Source organism: Ursus americanus, chromosome 18, assembly GCF_024610735.1.
Source record: "Ursus americanus isolate L20-20 chromosome 18, mUrsAme1.1.p, whole genome shotgun sequence".
Taxonomy (NCBI): Eukaryota; Metazoa; Chordata; class Mammalia; order Carnivora; family Ursidae; genus Ursus; species Ursus americanus.
In genome coordinates this window covers 42,965,134-42,979,896 of record NC_142144.1, presented here as the reverse complement: position 1 = coordinate 42,979,896, position 14,763 = coordinate 42,965,134, and the positions used below count along the sequence as shown (strand labels likewise).

General features: G+C 36.6%; 1 long non-coding RNA gene across 4 annotated transcripts in view; it reads right to left on the bottom strand.

The window, feature by feature from the left end:
* LOC123781326 (uncharacterized) overlaps positions 1 to 14,763 on the bottom strand; it is a 1,008,785-nt gene that overhangs the window by 30,332 nt on the left and 963,690 nt on the right. The window contains exon 8 of one of the 4 annotated variants that reach the window (XR_015727455.1): positions 8,650 to 13,592. The exons of the other annotated variants lie outside the window; for them this stretch is intronic. This is a non-coding gene — a long non-coding RNA (uncharacterized LOC123781326). Of the gene's footprint in view, positions 1 to 8,649; positions 13,593 to 14,763 lie in introns of those variants that run through there. 4 annotated transcript variants of the gene reach the window in all.

Below are 14,763 nucleotides of genomic sequence, written 5' to 3'. Positions count from 1 at the left end.
TACTATGACAAATTATCTAATTGGATTTAACTATCCCCTGCCCCTAATAACTTAGAGACAGATATTAGTTGTAGTTCACTCTGAAAGATAGGAAATAGGGAAATAGGTTCAGAGATGTGATGGAAACTACTAGATGTCACACAGCTCTTTTGTTGCTTTCCCAGAATATAAATGCATCCCTGCCTTATGCCAGTTTCCACAGTGTGTCCCTGCTTCTGCTGCTAATGAGCTCTACAAACTTTTATGAGTTGCATTCCTGAAGTCTATGTTTTGGTATCCTCTTCTGTCATTTTTAGAGAATACCATTTATTATTATTACAGTATTATTATTTTTTCTTTTAGAGAAGGAAAGAGAGAGGGTGCCAGAGAGAGGGAGAGGGAGATGGAGAATCTTAAGCAGACTTCACGCCCAGCACAGAGCCTGACTTGGGGCTCGACCTCACAACCCTGAGATCATAACCTGAGCTGAAATAAAAAACTGGATGCTTAAACAACTGAGCCACCTAGGTACCCCAATATAATGATGTTATTTCAATAGTGGCCATTGATCTTTGATGCTTTTAAGTGTTGTTTTGATGATAAAGTGAGATAAAGCTTTGAGTTCATTTTTAACAAAGAGATGCACTCTGCAATATAAGTTGCTTATAGCTCACAGTTAATTTACTCACAATGGAAGGAAGGCCACTGTACTAACAACACTCTTGGCCTCTCCCTGCCTCCTCATCTCTCATTTGACACATCTGAAGACATAACCTAACTTTGTCATCATTAGCAATAAAGCTAAGATTTTTATATACCTAACTTCTTTGTCTCTCATTTGTTTCAGACCTTGAAAAGGAGAAGTTTTATTTTCTTCTTTTTTCAAAATTTATTATTGCCATCCCTGTTGACTTGTTCTCCATTTTCAACTACCAATTTGAGGATATGAGCCCCTTGAAATGCCATATTTTGGATGTGACTTGATTTTTGAACCATATTATTGATATCTATTTTAAAGTAGTTTTATTTAGCCACTTAAATCCTGGGTGTTACAAATGTTACAAAACAAACTTCAGCTGACTAAATTTAGAGAACTAATTGGCTCTACTTAATTATTCATGATCAGGCATCCCACTTTAGCAGTAGAATCAAGTTCCAGAGAGCTGTACAAAATGGAAGGCTTTTATAGGCACAAGGGGTTGGAAAAAGGAAGTTTCTAGCAAAGAGTAGACTTTTTCAGGCAAGGTCACCTTTCTTTGGGGGACTACAGGGGTCCATCAGGCATATTACCCCACTAATGCTGACCAGGTAATTCCAGATTGGTTTAAAGGTCGCACTCCTCGGAGAAGCTGAATATGCAGCTAGGTTACTTATTAGGTCTTGGTTTGTTGATGTGAGATTTAGCACAAATGACTCCATCCTGAACCTCTCGCTTTTTCTTTTTCTTTTCTTTTTTTTTTAAGATTTTATTCATTTATTTGACACAGAGACAGCCAGCGAGAGAGGCAACACAAGCTGGGGGAGTGGGAGAGGAAGAAGCAGGCTGCCAGTGGAGGAGCCTGATGTGGGGCTCAATCCCAGGACCCTGGGATCACGCCCTGGGCCGAAGGTAGATGCTTAATGACTGAGCCACCCAGGGCGCCCCCTCTTGCTTCTTTTTTAACACAAACAAATTAGACCCTTGCATTAGAAAAACAAAAGAATGTCTGAGAACATATTTTAAGTAACTGCACAATTGCATTTTTTTTTCAGACACTAAGCTTTAATATGTGATAGCAACAAAATATACTTGCAATCTCTGAAAACAGATGGAAGCTTAAGTATATGGTTATTAAAATATCCACTTATTCTTTTTTAGTAAAATATACTTTCCTGAATTTGGACTTATTATGGAAATTAATGTGATAGTTAAATACACTATATGGCCAAAAAAAAAAAAAAAAAGGTAGAAGTTGAATAGGCAACATCTTGCATGTATGAAATCTCAAGGAATGCCTGTCATGTAAAAATGTGTCCAGGCTCATAAATACATTTTTAAGTTCTTACTAACCTCAGAATAAAATAACAAGTATCATTGTTTTACTGTGTATTCACTGATGCTAAGACAAGGTATTTATTTACCTGGAGAAATATTCCCTTTTTGGATACTTCAATCAATATTTCATATTTCTTTTTGTTAGGCTGAGGTAAAGAGAATGTTCCGATTACTGTTGCACTCTTACAGCTCTGCCAAGTACTTAGAGGTGCGGGTTGATGTAGCTGGGATAGCTGCATTCATTTTTTTTTTTTTTAAAGATTTTATTTATTTATGTGATAGAGAGACAGCCAGTGAGAGAGGGAACACAAGCAGGGGGAGTGGGGGAGGAAGAAGCAGGCTCCCAGCGGAGGAGCCTGATGTGGGGCTCGATCCCATAATGCCGGGATCACGCCCTGAGCCGAAGGCAGATGCTTAACCGCTGTGCCACCCAGGCGCCCCAGCATTCATTTTGATATGAGGTACTATGATTTTTATAAAATATATATTTGGTTTTTGTGCACAATTTCTGGCACAGAGCTCCTAAAACCCTTGGAATATCTTAAGTATGAGAACGATAAAGTTATCTTTTGTTGTATTAATGAGGGGACTTTTGGAACGCAACTAAGGGTGGGGGCTGGTTGCCAGAGAAGCCAACCATGTGATTTGAGGGTTAGAGCTTTCATTTCCACCCCCTGACTTCTGGGGAGGGAAGAAGGCTGGAGGTTGAATCGTGCCTATGTAATGACGTCTCCATAAAAACCCAAAAAGACAGGGTTCGTAGACCTGGGTTGGTGAACACACTGAAATGTAGGAAGAGTGGCGGTCTTGGAGAGACTATGAAAGCTCCATGCCCCCCCCCCCCACCATGTATCTTGCCCTATGCATCTCTTTCATCTGCTGTTCCTCAATTATATTCTTTTGCAATAAACCAGTCATAGAGTAAGTAAAATGTTTTTCTGAGTTCTGTTAGCCCCTCTAGCAAATTAATTGAACTTAAAAAGGGGTTGTGGGAACCTCTGATCTTTAGGGAGAGGAGGGTGTCAGAAGTATAGGTGGTAACTGACAACTAGCTTCTGAAGTGGGAGGTGGGTGTCAATCTTATGGGACTGAGCACTTAACCTGTGAAATCTGATGCTCTCTTCAGGTAGATAATGTCAGAAGTGAGTTGAAGTGTAGGATACCCCGAAGGTGTCTGGAGCATTGCTTGTTGGTGGGGGAAACCTCTCTCATGTTGGAAATGGTACCAGACCCCTTTTAGGTACATCTCCTGAATTAGGTAGCATGCATGTAATAACTACCAAGTGTCAGAAAACTGTTGTCACAGTCCCTTTTAAGATTATCCCTACAGTGCGATCTCTGATGATGAAGGGGTTTGGAGGCCCAGGGTAGGTGATACTTAAATGGTGTTCATAAAATAGAATTTTAGATTTCTAGGGAAGCATGAAGAACATCTAGTCTACTAATGTGTTAAAGTTTAATAATTTGCATATTCTCTTTGGGATTTCCCCCTTATTTCTGAATCATCTTTACCCGCATGTACATGATATTTTTCAAAAGATTATTTTATTAACAAATGAATAAGTAAATATACACACATATAATTAAAACCATATTATATCACAATTATAATAGGATTATATATATTATGTAATATTATATATATTATATAATAGGATTAAGGTAACGTTGAAGTAAATTCTACATATGCATATAAAGTAACAAAATTTAAGTAAATTTTATGTGTGTGTGTATATATATATATATATATATATACACACACACTCCCTAAGTTATCTCTTTTATATTAGTAGGATATATATACTGTAAGCAATGATCTTCCTGAAGACCACTCATTGTGTTTACCTCACTATCTTCCAGAATAGGACATCTCTGAGAACAAATATGAGCAAATATCTGAATCCCTGTAGTGTTTGCTCCTTGAACACAGTTTTACCTTTTTAAGTCACACAGAAGAGGTTAAACACTTCTTCCAGGTAATAGCTTTTAAAATATATTTAAAAGGAGTTTTAGAAATGACCAACTTGTTTAAAACAAATTGGTTCTTGGGAAAGCCAAGAAAAATAAGCATATAAAAGTGGTCTCCAGCCATGGGGTCTCAAAAATCTCAAAGATCAAATTGAGTGATGACAGAATTGGTCACATATTGTCACAGTGTAGTGTGAGTAGCTAACTAGTTTGATAGCATACTCAGTGGGAAAGCATTCTTCATAACTTTTTAGTGGTATGTTAAAAAAAAAAAGGGGGGGGGAGGGGGTTGCTTTTTTTTCTTTAAACAGAATGCTACTCCAAAGACTAGTCTCATAAACAAGCAAAACAATTATACTTCTCAGGGATCTTTTTCTATTTCAAAATCTCTCTTATTTTTTTCTTAAAAATGGCACATAGAGCAATGATTCCTGGCCCACTCTGTTCATTCAAAATGGATAGACTTTCAGAATGTTCGTACTATACTTTTTTTCTTCCTAAACTTACAAATATAAATGGTGACTGAGGAGCTAGTGAATGAACTTGAAACAAGATGAGCACCTAGGATGAGAGAATCTACACACGCTTACCTATGTACCTACAATCTTGACAGCCTTCTCTTGCAACACCTTCATCATGTTCCCTATTTTTCAAAAATCCTTCATCCACTAAATCCATCAAATATTTGAATACACTTACCCAGTAAATTGAATATAGATATAAAAATAATTTTTTCTAAATTTCACAAAAAGATCAATTTTCTTAGAATCTTCATTCATAAAGAACCAGAATAAAAAGGCTTCTAAATTATCTAATGTCAGTAACAGATGCTTAGTAAAGGTTTTGTATGTCTCCACTTACCCTTGTTTATTTTAAGAATCTCATTCTGGGGCGCCTGGGTGGCACAGCGGTTAAGCATCTGCCTTCGGCTCAGGGCGTGATCCCGGCGTTACGGGATCGAGCCCCACGTCAGGCTCCTCCACTGTGAGCCTGCTTCTTCCTCTCCCACTCCCCCTGCTTGTGTTCCCTCTCTCGCTGGCTGTCTCTATCTCTGTCAAATAAATAAATAAATAAATCTTTAAAAAAAAAAAAAGAATCTCTTTCTGACCCATGGTTGTATTTTAAACACACACACACACACACACACACACACACACACACACACCCAATACAACATAATGGCAATGAAAGCATGCCCACCGTATATGAACCACACAATTGTCATGGTTGCTTGGCAACTACTGACAGGAACTGTATATTGAAGAGCAAGGGGATACAAAGCAATAAATGAAAGCCTTATCAACTGTATTGATTTCAGGTGGAAGAAAACGGTCTTCAATTCAAAAATGTCTCCTTTGGGTTATGAAAGAAAAATAGAAAAGTTTATTTGCCTGTTTTTAAAAATTAAGCTAAATCAGCAGCTGTACTGTGATAGACTAGAAAGTAATTTCATGAAAAAGTAACTGATTGCTGGTAAAAAGAAGAGATAGGTGTAGCTAACATGTTATCTCTTGGCTGTACTGTCTTCGTGGTAAGATGCACTACTGATATTGCTTTGAACATAACCTTTTCCCCCTCTTATTCCCAGATTGAAGAAAATCTTACCAGACTTGAATTTTTAGCACGCATTTTTTTTTTATGTTGGTCCAAAGTTAAAACTGTTTTGCTTCTTTAAAACATTACATTTTTCTCTCCATAATGTCTATTATATAGTTGTTAATATTTTAAACATAGATTCTAAGGAAATGCTTTAAATGAGCATGCTTCATCATTGCTCTTATTAAACCGCTTTAGTTTTGACTTTCCTGAGTCATAAAATTTCATCCGTCTTGCTGAAATGGCTATTCTCTATACTCTGCATGGATATCTCTGCTTACACTTTTGTACCTTTTAGTTTTAGAACATTTGTTTTTTGAGTGTTTTTTTTTTTAATAGTTAGCTTTTGATCTGTAGGTCAGGTAGTGAAACATATCTTCACTTGACATATATAGAAAAACAATTGTGTTTCTTTTAAAAATGTTATGTCAGATGTTACCAGAGGTATAAAACATCTGATATATAAAATAACTGAGAAAAATTCTTACCTAATACCTTATATCCAAAGCAAAAATGCTTATGAATTTGAAATATTTAGTCCTATTGTTGATACTTTAAACTACCATCTTTCTAATTCCTTCAATTGTAGGAAATACCATGAGTTACATTTAAAAAAAAAAAAAAAAGGAAAGATTAGGAAAAGCAGATGACAAAGCAAATTCTACACTTCCATGAGTCCAGGAGGAGAGGGGATTAAACTGTGGGAGAGGCACTACTATCTTTTTCTTTTTCTCCAACTCCTGTTGACTCTCCCATAATAAGCAAATTAGAGAAAACAAATGATTCTAAAAGATTCTTTCAGTTAACAAATATTACTGGTTTCCTGCATTCCAGTACTAGCCTCCTTTCATGGGTAAGAAAGCAGAACCACAGGGAGGTTAAATAACTTGACCAGTAAGAAAATGTTAGCCAGCGATAGACAAACAAAACCAAGTCTGTCAATCTGAAACGTAAACTCTTAATCCTTGAATCTCATTGCTTCTTGGGATCCCTTAGCTCATTTGGGTGTCAAGTTAAAGGAGTCACCATCCTTCTCTTTGATACCATGCTATACCACAAGAAACCGAAATTACCAATCCTTACATTCATGGGATGTTTCTGGGAATGCACCTGCATTTATAACCCAGATTTGTGAGTTCTCTGCAGTGCACTGAGATGGTCTTACTCTTTAAACTTTCCACTTTCACTACCATTTGATTCCCTTTCTATGTTCCATTGGAGAGACTTGCCTTTACCTTTCCCCATTGGACAACCAAATCTAGAAGAATTTGATTCATAAGCAGCCAATCTATTCAGATTTCCTTGAGCATCTCACAACGAAAGGCCTTTAAACAAATATAAATTTTGGAAACTTTAGTTCTTCCTGGGAATGTTGAACTTCTCAGTAATCTACTTGTTTTCATTCCTTTGTAGAATACACTGAATCATTAAAAACACTGTTGTGGATGAATAGCAGGATTGCTTTAAGAAATCGAGTTTACATGCTATCAGTTTATTGTACTCGATGTAGGCTGTTGAAAGTTGCTTAAGGGGAATTGAAATTTCCAGTCCAAAGTCTTTCCATCACAAATTTATGTTGTCTAACTTAAAGAGAATAACTGTTCCCAGAAGGTCTGAACTATTTTATTTCATAATTTTAAAACATTAGCACTTTAATAGAGGGGAAAAACCCCAAATAAATAGTCCCACTTAATACTAAGTGTTTTGTTTTGGGGTTTCTAATCATAAATAGAATTCTATATAATTTTCCTGAAAATGATCATTAAGAGAAAATTCCATGTGCCTTTAAAAATTGTGAAGGGACTGCTTTAAGTAATGGCAAAGAAATTAATAGAGGTCATTAGTTTTGTCATATTTGAGTCAACAATGATTGGTATTTCTTAACATACAATATAAAATCATTAAGAATTCATGTTTAGATAACAATGATAACATGTAATAATATCCTCAAGTAAATAGACATTAAGGAATTCATATTTTGAACTACAAAATTTCAGTCTAGGTCTTGTCTTAAAACATGAAATTTATTTGATGAGATAATTAGAATAAATGTTAGCATATCTTGATCTATCTGCAAATGTGGTTTAAGAGAATAAATATAGCACAATATAAGAGTTGGAATAACTTTTCTCCATTCGTTCTCAAATCAGTCATGTAAGAGCTATATACAAGGAAAAGTAAAATATTGGGAGGGAGCAGAAAACCATCCATAATTTAAAGAAAAAAAACAAATTCCACTTACTACAATAAATAGCAGATAGACATTAGTTTTATATTACAGCTCCATTACTTGAGTGGCAGTTGAATAGTTCTCTTCACTGTGTGAATAAGAACTCATGTTCTCAGGGAAGTTTATGCCTATAATAGGCACATAGTTCACAGAGCAGAGTCTTCTGGGTAATATTCATTGTGGATGTTAACATTTATCTCTACTTCACACTAGAATTCCTTTGGAGAGCCAATCCATACAGAGGCCAAGATGCCTATTAGACTAAGAGCTATTTGGAATTTTTGGTCATCTATAGGCTGCCCGTGACTGTCATTTCCTTATCTGTAGTACTGAATCTGTACATGTGAATTGCTGCTTGATGACTGGGAACTCACTACCTACACACAGACCACTCCCATGACCAGTAACTGCCTGCTGAGATCTGTTGATTCCTCTGGTTGGTTTCTTGCATTTAATCCCCAATAATAATAGTCAGTTTACATGTAGAAACATGCTGCTTCCATATCTTAGACTGTGACTTCTGCCATGATGGGAAGCCTTTTAGACTGCTTGGGCACCAGAACGCTCCCTCCTTGGAACTGCTCCATGGGGTAAATATACTCTATTTATCTTTATCTTTCTTGTAAGAATCTTTTCCTTGGGGTGCCTGGGTGGCTCAGTTTGTTAAGCATCTGACTCTTGATTTCATCTCAGGTCATGATCTCAGGGTTGTGAGATCAAGCCCCACATGAGCCTGCTTAAGATTCTCTCTCTCCTTTTCACTCCCCTGCAGCCCCCCTAGCCCCCCGACCCCCCACTGTCTCTCTCTAAAAAAAAAAAAAATGACAGCTCTTTTCCTTCCTTGATAACTTATATTGTGGAGCAAACAAAATTATAACTAGTCTATAAGTTCTGAGTTATGGAATGTTTTTATGCATCTCTATTAATTTTAATGTATTAATGTTGTCATTAATATTTGTTATTAAGTGTGCTAGGCACTTTTCATACACACATACACACACACACACACACACACACACACGCACACACACACACACACACATTTAAGCCTTGCAACGATTATTTGGGATCAGTGAATGTATTTCTTTTTATCCAATAAGGACACTGAGGCACAGAGAGTTTATGGATGATCCTTAAGCTTTTATAGCAAGAAACTGACAAAGTCAGGTTCAAATATAGGTGATTTGACTTCCAAGTTTAAGCTCTTAACAATTCTATTTCACTTGCTTTTCAAAGTTACTTTTTAACAGGGCTACCAGTCTAGTATAGAATTCAATATAGCATTTGATGAGACATGTCATGAAAAAGTATTTCATTTCCTGTTGAGATGAAGAAGTATTTGCTGAAAACTTAATTAATCAGGTAGATCTGTACCTGGTCTCAAGATTAAAGCATCCATGCTAATCTGGAGGGAAATGTGTTATTAGGTTATAAAACTCACCTCAATCTCAACAGTTAAGCAAATTTATTAATGACTTGTGTTTACATATGCAAAACACAATGATCAGACTTACAAATGAGATGAAACTGGAAGAGAGAGTAAATGCTTTGAATTCCTGAACCAAAAATACCTTGATAGACTGCAATAAACGGCTGAACATCAAAAGATGACAATAAGCAGGGGGAAAAAGAGTAAGATTTTATAATTTGCTTAGATTTTCAAAAGAAGTATAGAAGTCTACATAATTGGAGTTGTGGACAAGCAGCAGCATGCATGAGAATGAGTTAGAGACATTACATCAACGATCAGATTCATGTAAATCACCAGTTTGCTACAGCCCTCAATAAAGAGGATCCCTGCAGAGGGATCGTGAAGAAATAGGACAGTATTGACAATGAAGGAAAAAAATAGCTACACTCTATGCTATTGTAATTAAACTACAGTTTTTAATGTTTATCTATAATTGTACTTGAAGGGCAATATAACCACCACAGATGTTTAGTTGGGGGGAATGCAGACAGTTTGGTGAAGGTTGCCATATGACTGAAGAATACTTGAAGAAGGTACAGATGTTTAGCTTGAAAAAGAACTGGAAACGTGTTTGAACTTCAGTATCTAAAAGACTTTCTTGGAAAGAGTAATTAGGCAGTTGTTCAACTCTCCCAAGAGTAAATCTAGGGGAAAAGGGTGGAAGCCACAGTAAGATAAGTTTTTGATCAACATAAGGAAGTGTTTTCAAATATCCAGAGCTGCCAAGTCAGGAAGTAGTGAATTCCCCAACAGAAGATTGAGAATTATCTTGCTATACAGTTATGGAGAGATTTCAAGGACAAACGGGGATGTTAGATTACATGTAAATGAAGATTCCCTCTGAACTACAAAAAGTCAGGGCTTTTCCCCTTGCCACCACTCTGTTTGTCTGTCCTGGAAAACTGAGGTCAGAAAGGAAGTGCTAGAGAGAAAGGATAACTGCTAATAAGGCTACAGCAGTTTGATGCCCTGGAAATCATAGGCCTGCTGAGCAGACCTGGCCTCCTTAGGGCACATCATTTTTTGCCTGCATAGAACGTTTATATTCTAGTCCTTCATCTCCTTCTCTGCCTGCCATATACTAAGTCTCAGGTTAAATTTTAAAGTTATAAAAAAATGTAGCTGTGGATCTCTTTAACTTATGATAACAACAAGGACTCCATTATTCATCTTTACATCATTCAATAGTATTCCTTGAATGCTATTGTCCTGATGCCACAAAAATGCTTAAAGTACTTGGTGTAGTAGGGAGTAATCACCTCAAGAGATAATGTGGAACCTTTTAATATGACTCCAAAGAGAACTTTTTAAGGTAGATCTGCCCAGTTTCTGGAGCAGACATGCTTATACCAATACCTCAAAATAGATGTGCATGGGCTTGCACTGGCTTCCACATGTCTTTCAACAGAATCTTATCTTCATTCTCTGAAAACTGGTAGATGAGTAGAGATAAAAGAAAGGAAGGGCATTACTATCCATTAAGGGCTTACCATGTGCTCAACACTGAGCGCCTCTTTCACATTTACTATTGTGTTTGGTCCTCATACCAAATAGGGAGTATTATGGTGATCTTGATTTCATAGATAAGAAACTGCTGTTCAGCTATGGGGAGGGACCCACTCCAAAGCAGAATACTAGCTGGTGTTAGAGCTGGAGTCCGTAATTACACCCTCTGATTTTTATCCCACTGAGGAGGGTGGAAATACAAAAATCTAGTCCTTAATTGCTGTAAATCTACTCCCTGTAAAGATATGCCATTTATAGGCACAAGAATAAAAACAACCCCAAGATAATTAGCATCAGACCACAGGGACTCTGGGAAAGCAGAACTACAGGAAGAAAAAGTAAATCTATAGGCTTTTTCCAGTTCTCCATGTTAAGAACTGTAACAACACAAGTTTCCAAAGTTCCTAAAATAATTACATAGATTTTTATTTCAATTTTTCCATAATTTAAATTTCTCATCATGCCTGAAAGGAAGAAATCTAGTGAAATCACAGAAAATGTACTCCAGGTTTTTAAGCTTTGACCACTAAAACCGTGGAATAGAATCTTGTCTATTTATGAAATGACCTATCTTTTGTGGATGTTGGGCTGAAATGAAATCAGATTCTGACTGAATTAATGCTTAACTCATATGTGAGCCTGAAAAAGATAAAATTATATTGTTTTAATGACACATTTGCATGAAAAAGATAAAGAATTTTGAAAAGGCAAAAAAATATGTGTTAAAAAAATTCCCACTTCATAGTTTGAGTCACTGCTCTATTACTTTGAAATATATAATTAGAAAGAACTACTTACGTAAAAGCATCAATATACCCAATGTTGTTGTATAAAATACCATTTGACTTCATTTTGTTTCTTTCTGAAGAACCATATATTTCTTTGCTGCTCCAAGTTCCTTTTGAAGAAGCTATAGCTTTACCAGACACATGGGCAAATACCAGACAATTGCTATATTCCTGTACATGGAATAGCTTCATAGTCTCTATATGTACAAAAACACTGCCTATAATTGCAAAGCTTAGGCGTAGAGTAGAGAGCAACAACAACCACACACTATGGCCACTGACCATGCTGGGCAATTAACTGAGACCCTCTGTTCTTGGGTAAAATGAGGGAACTGGACCAGTTCTTTTGCGGGTATTTATCAGGTCTGACACTTTGTGACCTCATGTCTTCTGGATAGCACTTTTTGTGCAATTATCCAGAAGATAAGATACAAGGAAACTCCCCAAACAACTAGCGTCAAACACGATCTTTCCTTCCCATTTTGTGAAATAGAATATAATATACTTGGGAGAAGTTTATTTTATATAACAGATCTTAAAACAGCCCTTTCACATAAGAAGGGCTTAGTGAATATTTCTTGAACAAATAAGTAAGTGATTGAATTTGTAACAGTAGCTCATTTTGGACATTGAATTCATGTTCACATTTTAACTACCAAAATACTGTTTTCTGAGCTCATCCTATATCATTATTATTATTAAACTTTTTAAAATACTTGTTATCTAATAATAATGTTTCATTGGACTTCCCTTAAATCAGTAAAATTTAGATAAAGTTTGAATGAGCATTACTTTATGTGCCCCTCCATCGTTCTTAATGTGGGGACACAGGCAGGGGAAAGAGATAATATCTGCCCTCAAAGGTTTTGCAATCTAGTCAGATGGGTAGGAGAAATACACAGATAAAAAGCTTCACAAAGAGAGAGACGACCGTGGATGTTCAGCGCAGGAAGACCATCCATTTGAAGGAATCCAAAAACTTTTCAGAAGAGAACATTAAAGATAGATAGGTCTTAAGAGCAGGTGGAGTTTTGACAAAGCCTGGTAGAAAGAAGGTTCTAACATTTTTCTACATTAACTTCAAAGTTTATCGACCTGCCTTGACTACGTCTGTGATGCCTTTACAGGATTAAAACTAACAACAATGATCTGAGTGCCTTTTGTAATACACCTCATATTATTGAGTTCTCCTATCTACCCCACCCGTCAGGCAGAGTATTTTTGTAGATGGTGAAACTGGGACTCAAAGATTCCCAAAGTCACAGAGGTAATAGATAATTAAATGGAGAAAGATACCATATACTTTGGGAAACCAACGTAGTTAATGCTGCTATACTGCCAGGCCATGTCAGCTGTGGAGAACTGTCACTCTGAGAGCATGGCCCCGTGTTCACAGGAGTAGTGTCATCTGTATTGTGTGTTTGAAGCAATTCTATTTAATCAATAATTTCTTCATTACCATCAGCCACACTGTAACATTATGTTGTGAATAATAACATGCATATGACCAGGAATTAGATCATGTGGAAGGTGCATAGATAGGAGGATTGCTGGAATCTCTAATGAGAATTTTCCAGAATAACACAGTTATCTTGCTTCAAGTTCTACAGGTAAATCTTAACCAACTGAAAGGACATGAGGGACAGGATGCTTATGTAAGATATTTGAAATGTTTAGGGTAGGCAAATCTAATTCAAACTCAGAGCTTGGAATTGTTTTCCCCCACAGAGAGCCTGCTCCTAGATGGGATTGTCCTTAGATTCCTGGGCTGAAATCTATGTGTCCTGAGAAGAGGCTGAAAATTTAAAGGAGAAGAGGAGACAGTAAGGGAAGCACAAGTGAGAGGAAACACAGGTCAGGTAGCAGAGTTTACATGCCAGAATCATTCCCCCACACATCCTTGTCTTTACTATTGCAGCTACTTACTTGTGCTGACTTTGTTACAAGCTTGGAGAGTAGTTAAGGGAAGGAGGGATTGAAAACTTCTCCTTTTCTCTTTGTCCTGTACAATCAGATTTACTGAAGTGAGCAAAGAAAGAGAATTTATGCAAAATTACTGGAGTTTGAAAGAGCCCTCCCCATATTTCTGAAAAGTACATTACATTTGAAATAACCAAGATGTGTGAATTTCCGTTCTCCTTCATATTCCCAATACCACATAGGATTCTAATCATTACACCCAAATATTTCCAGAAAAAAAAAATTTCAACCCCTACACATCAATCATGAATCTCCCATCTGTCTTTCCTTAGAGAAATTATATTTGGAGTTCTTGAAGTCACTGTAAGCCTTTGTTTCTTTTCTGTCTGGAAAATAACAGACAGTGTGACCCTGGCTGTCATCTTGTTTTTCAACTGCTGATGTGATTTTGCCTAATAAGTAGCAACCAATGGTGACTATTGCAATTCAAATTAAAAGGAGGAGAGTGGAAGGATGTGCAGACAAAGCTCAGATGTGGGTTTGTTGATATTTGTAGCAGGAGGTTAATTAGCATTAACAGAAGTATCAGCAGTTGCTTGGACTTACTCATAAGGTACTGACTGCTCTCAGCAGTATAGTACAGAGGAAAACAAGTCAAAATAGTTTTCTTTTTTCCTCTTACAGAAAAACCATTTACAAAAACAAACATAAAGTAATTGGATTCTTTTTGTTTGCTTTCTGTTTCTCCTTTGCAGCTAAGTGTTTGATTTAGCGGCTTCTTTTGCTCCTTCCCAGTCCTACATGGTTGGGGTAGTAATAGAGTTAGTTGCACTTTCTTTTTTTTCCTTTTTCATTCCCTTCCCCTCTGCCTTCTTCTCCATCCTTTGGTGGTGGTTGTTGTTTCCTATAGGCAACAATTTTTTTTTCTTTCATTTTCAATTAATGTTGGGTATATTTTTAAGGGTGGCTTGTAAGTTTGGGGTCAAATCAATGCAAAACACACATCTATCTATCTCTCTGATCACTCTTCACACATCTAAATGTTTTGAAGCCACTACCTTCCCCTAATCTTTGCAATGATGAGAATAACTGTTAGGGCCAATGTTTCAGCCTTAAGCAAAGCCCTAAAAAGGGTTTTATCTGTTTGATTTCCATTGTGGTTTCCTCCATTTGCTCTGCAATAAAGAAAAAAAATGTAATTTTTAATGGTATTGCTTTTTATCTATATGCAGGAGAGTTAAGGATCATTTGAAAAACTATCCCAAATATT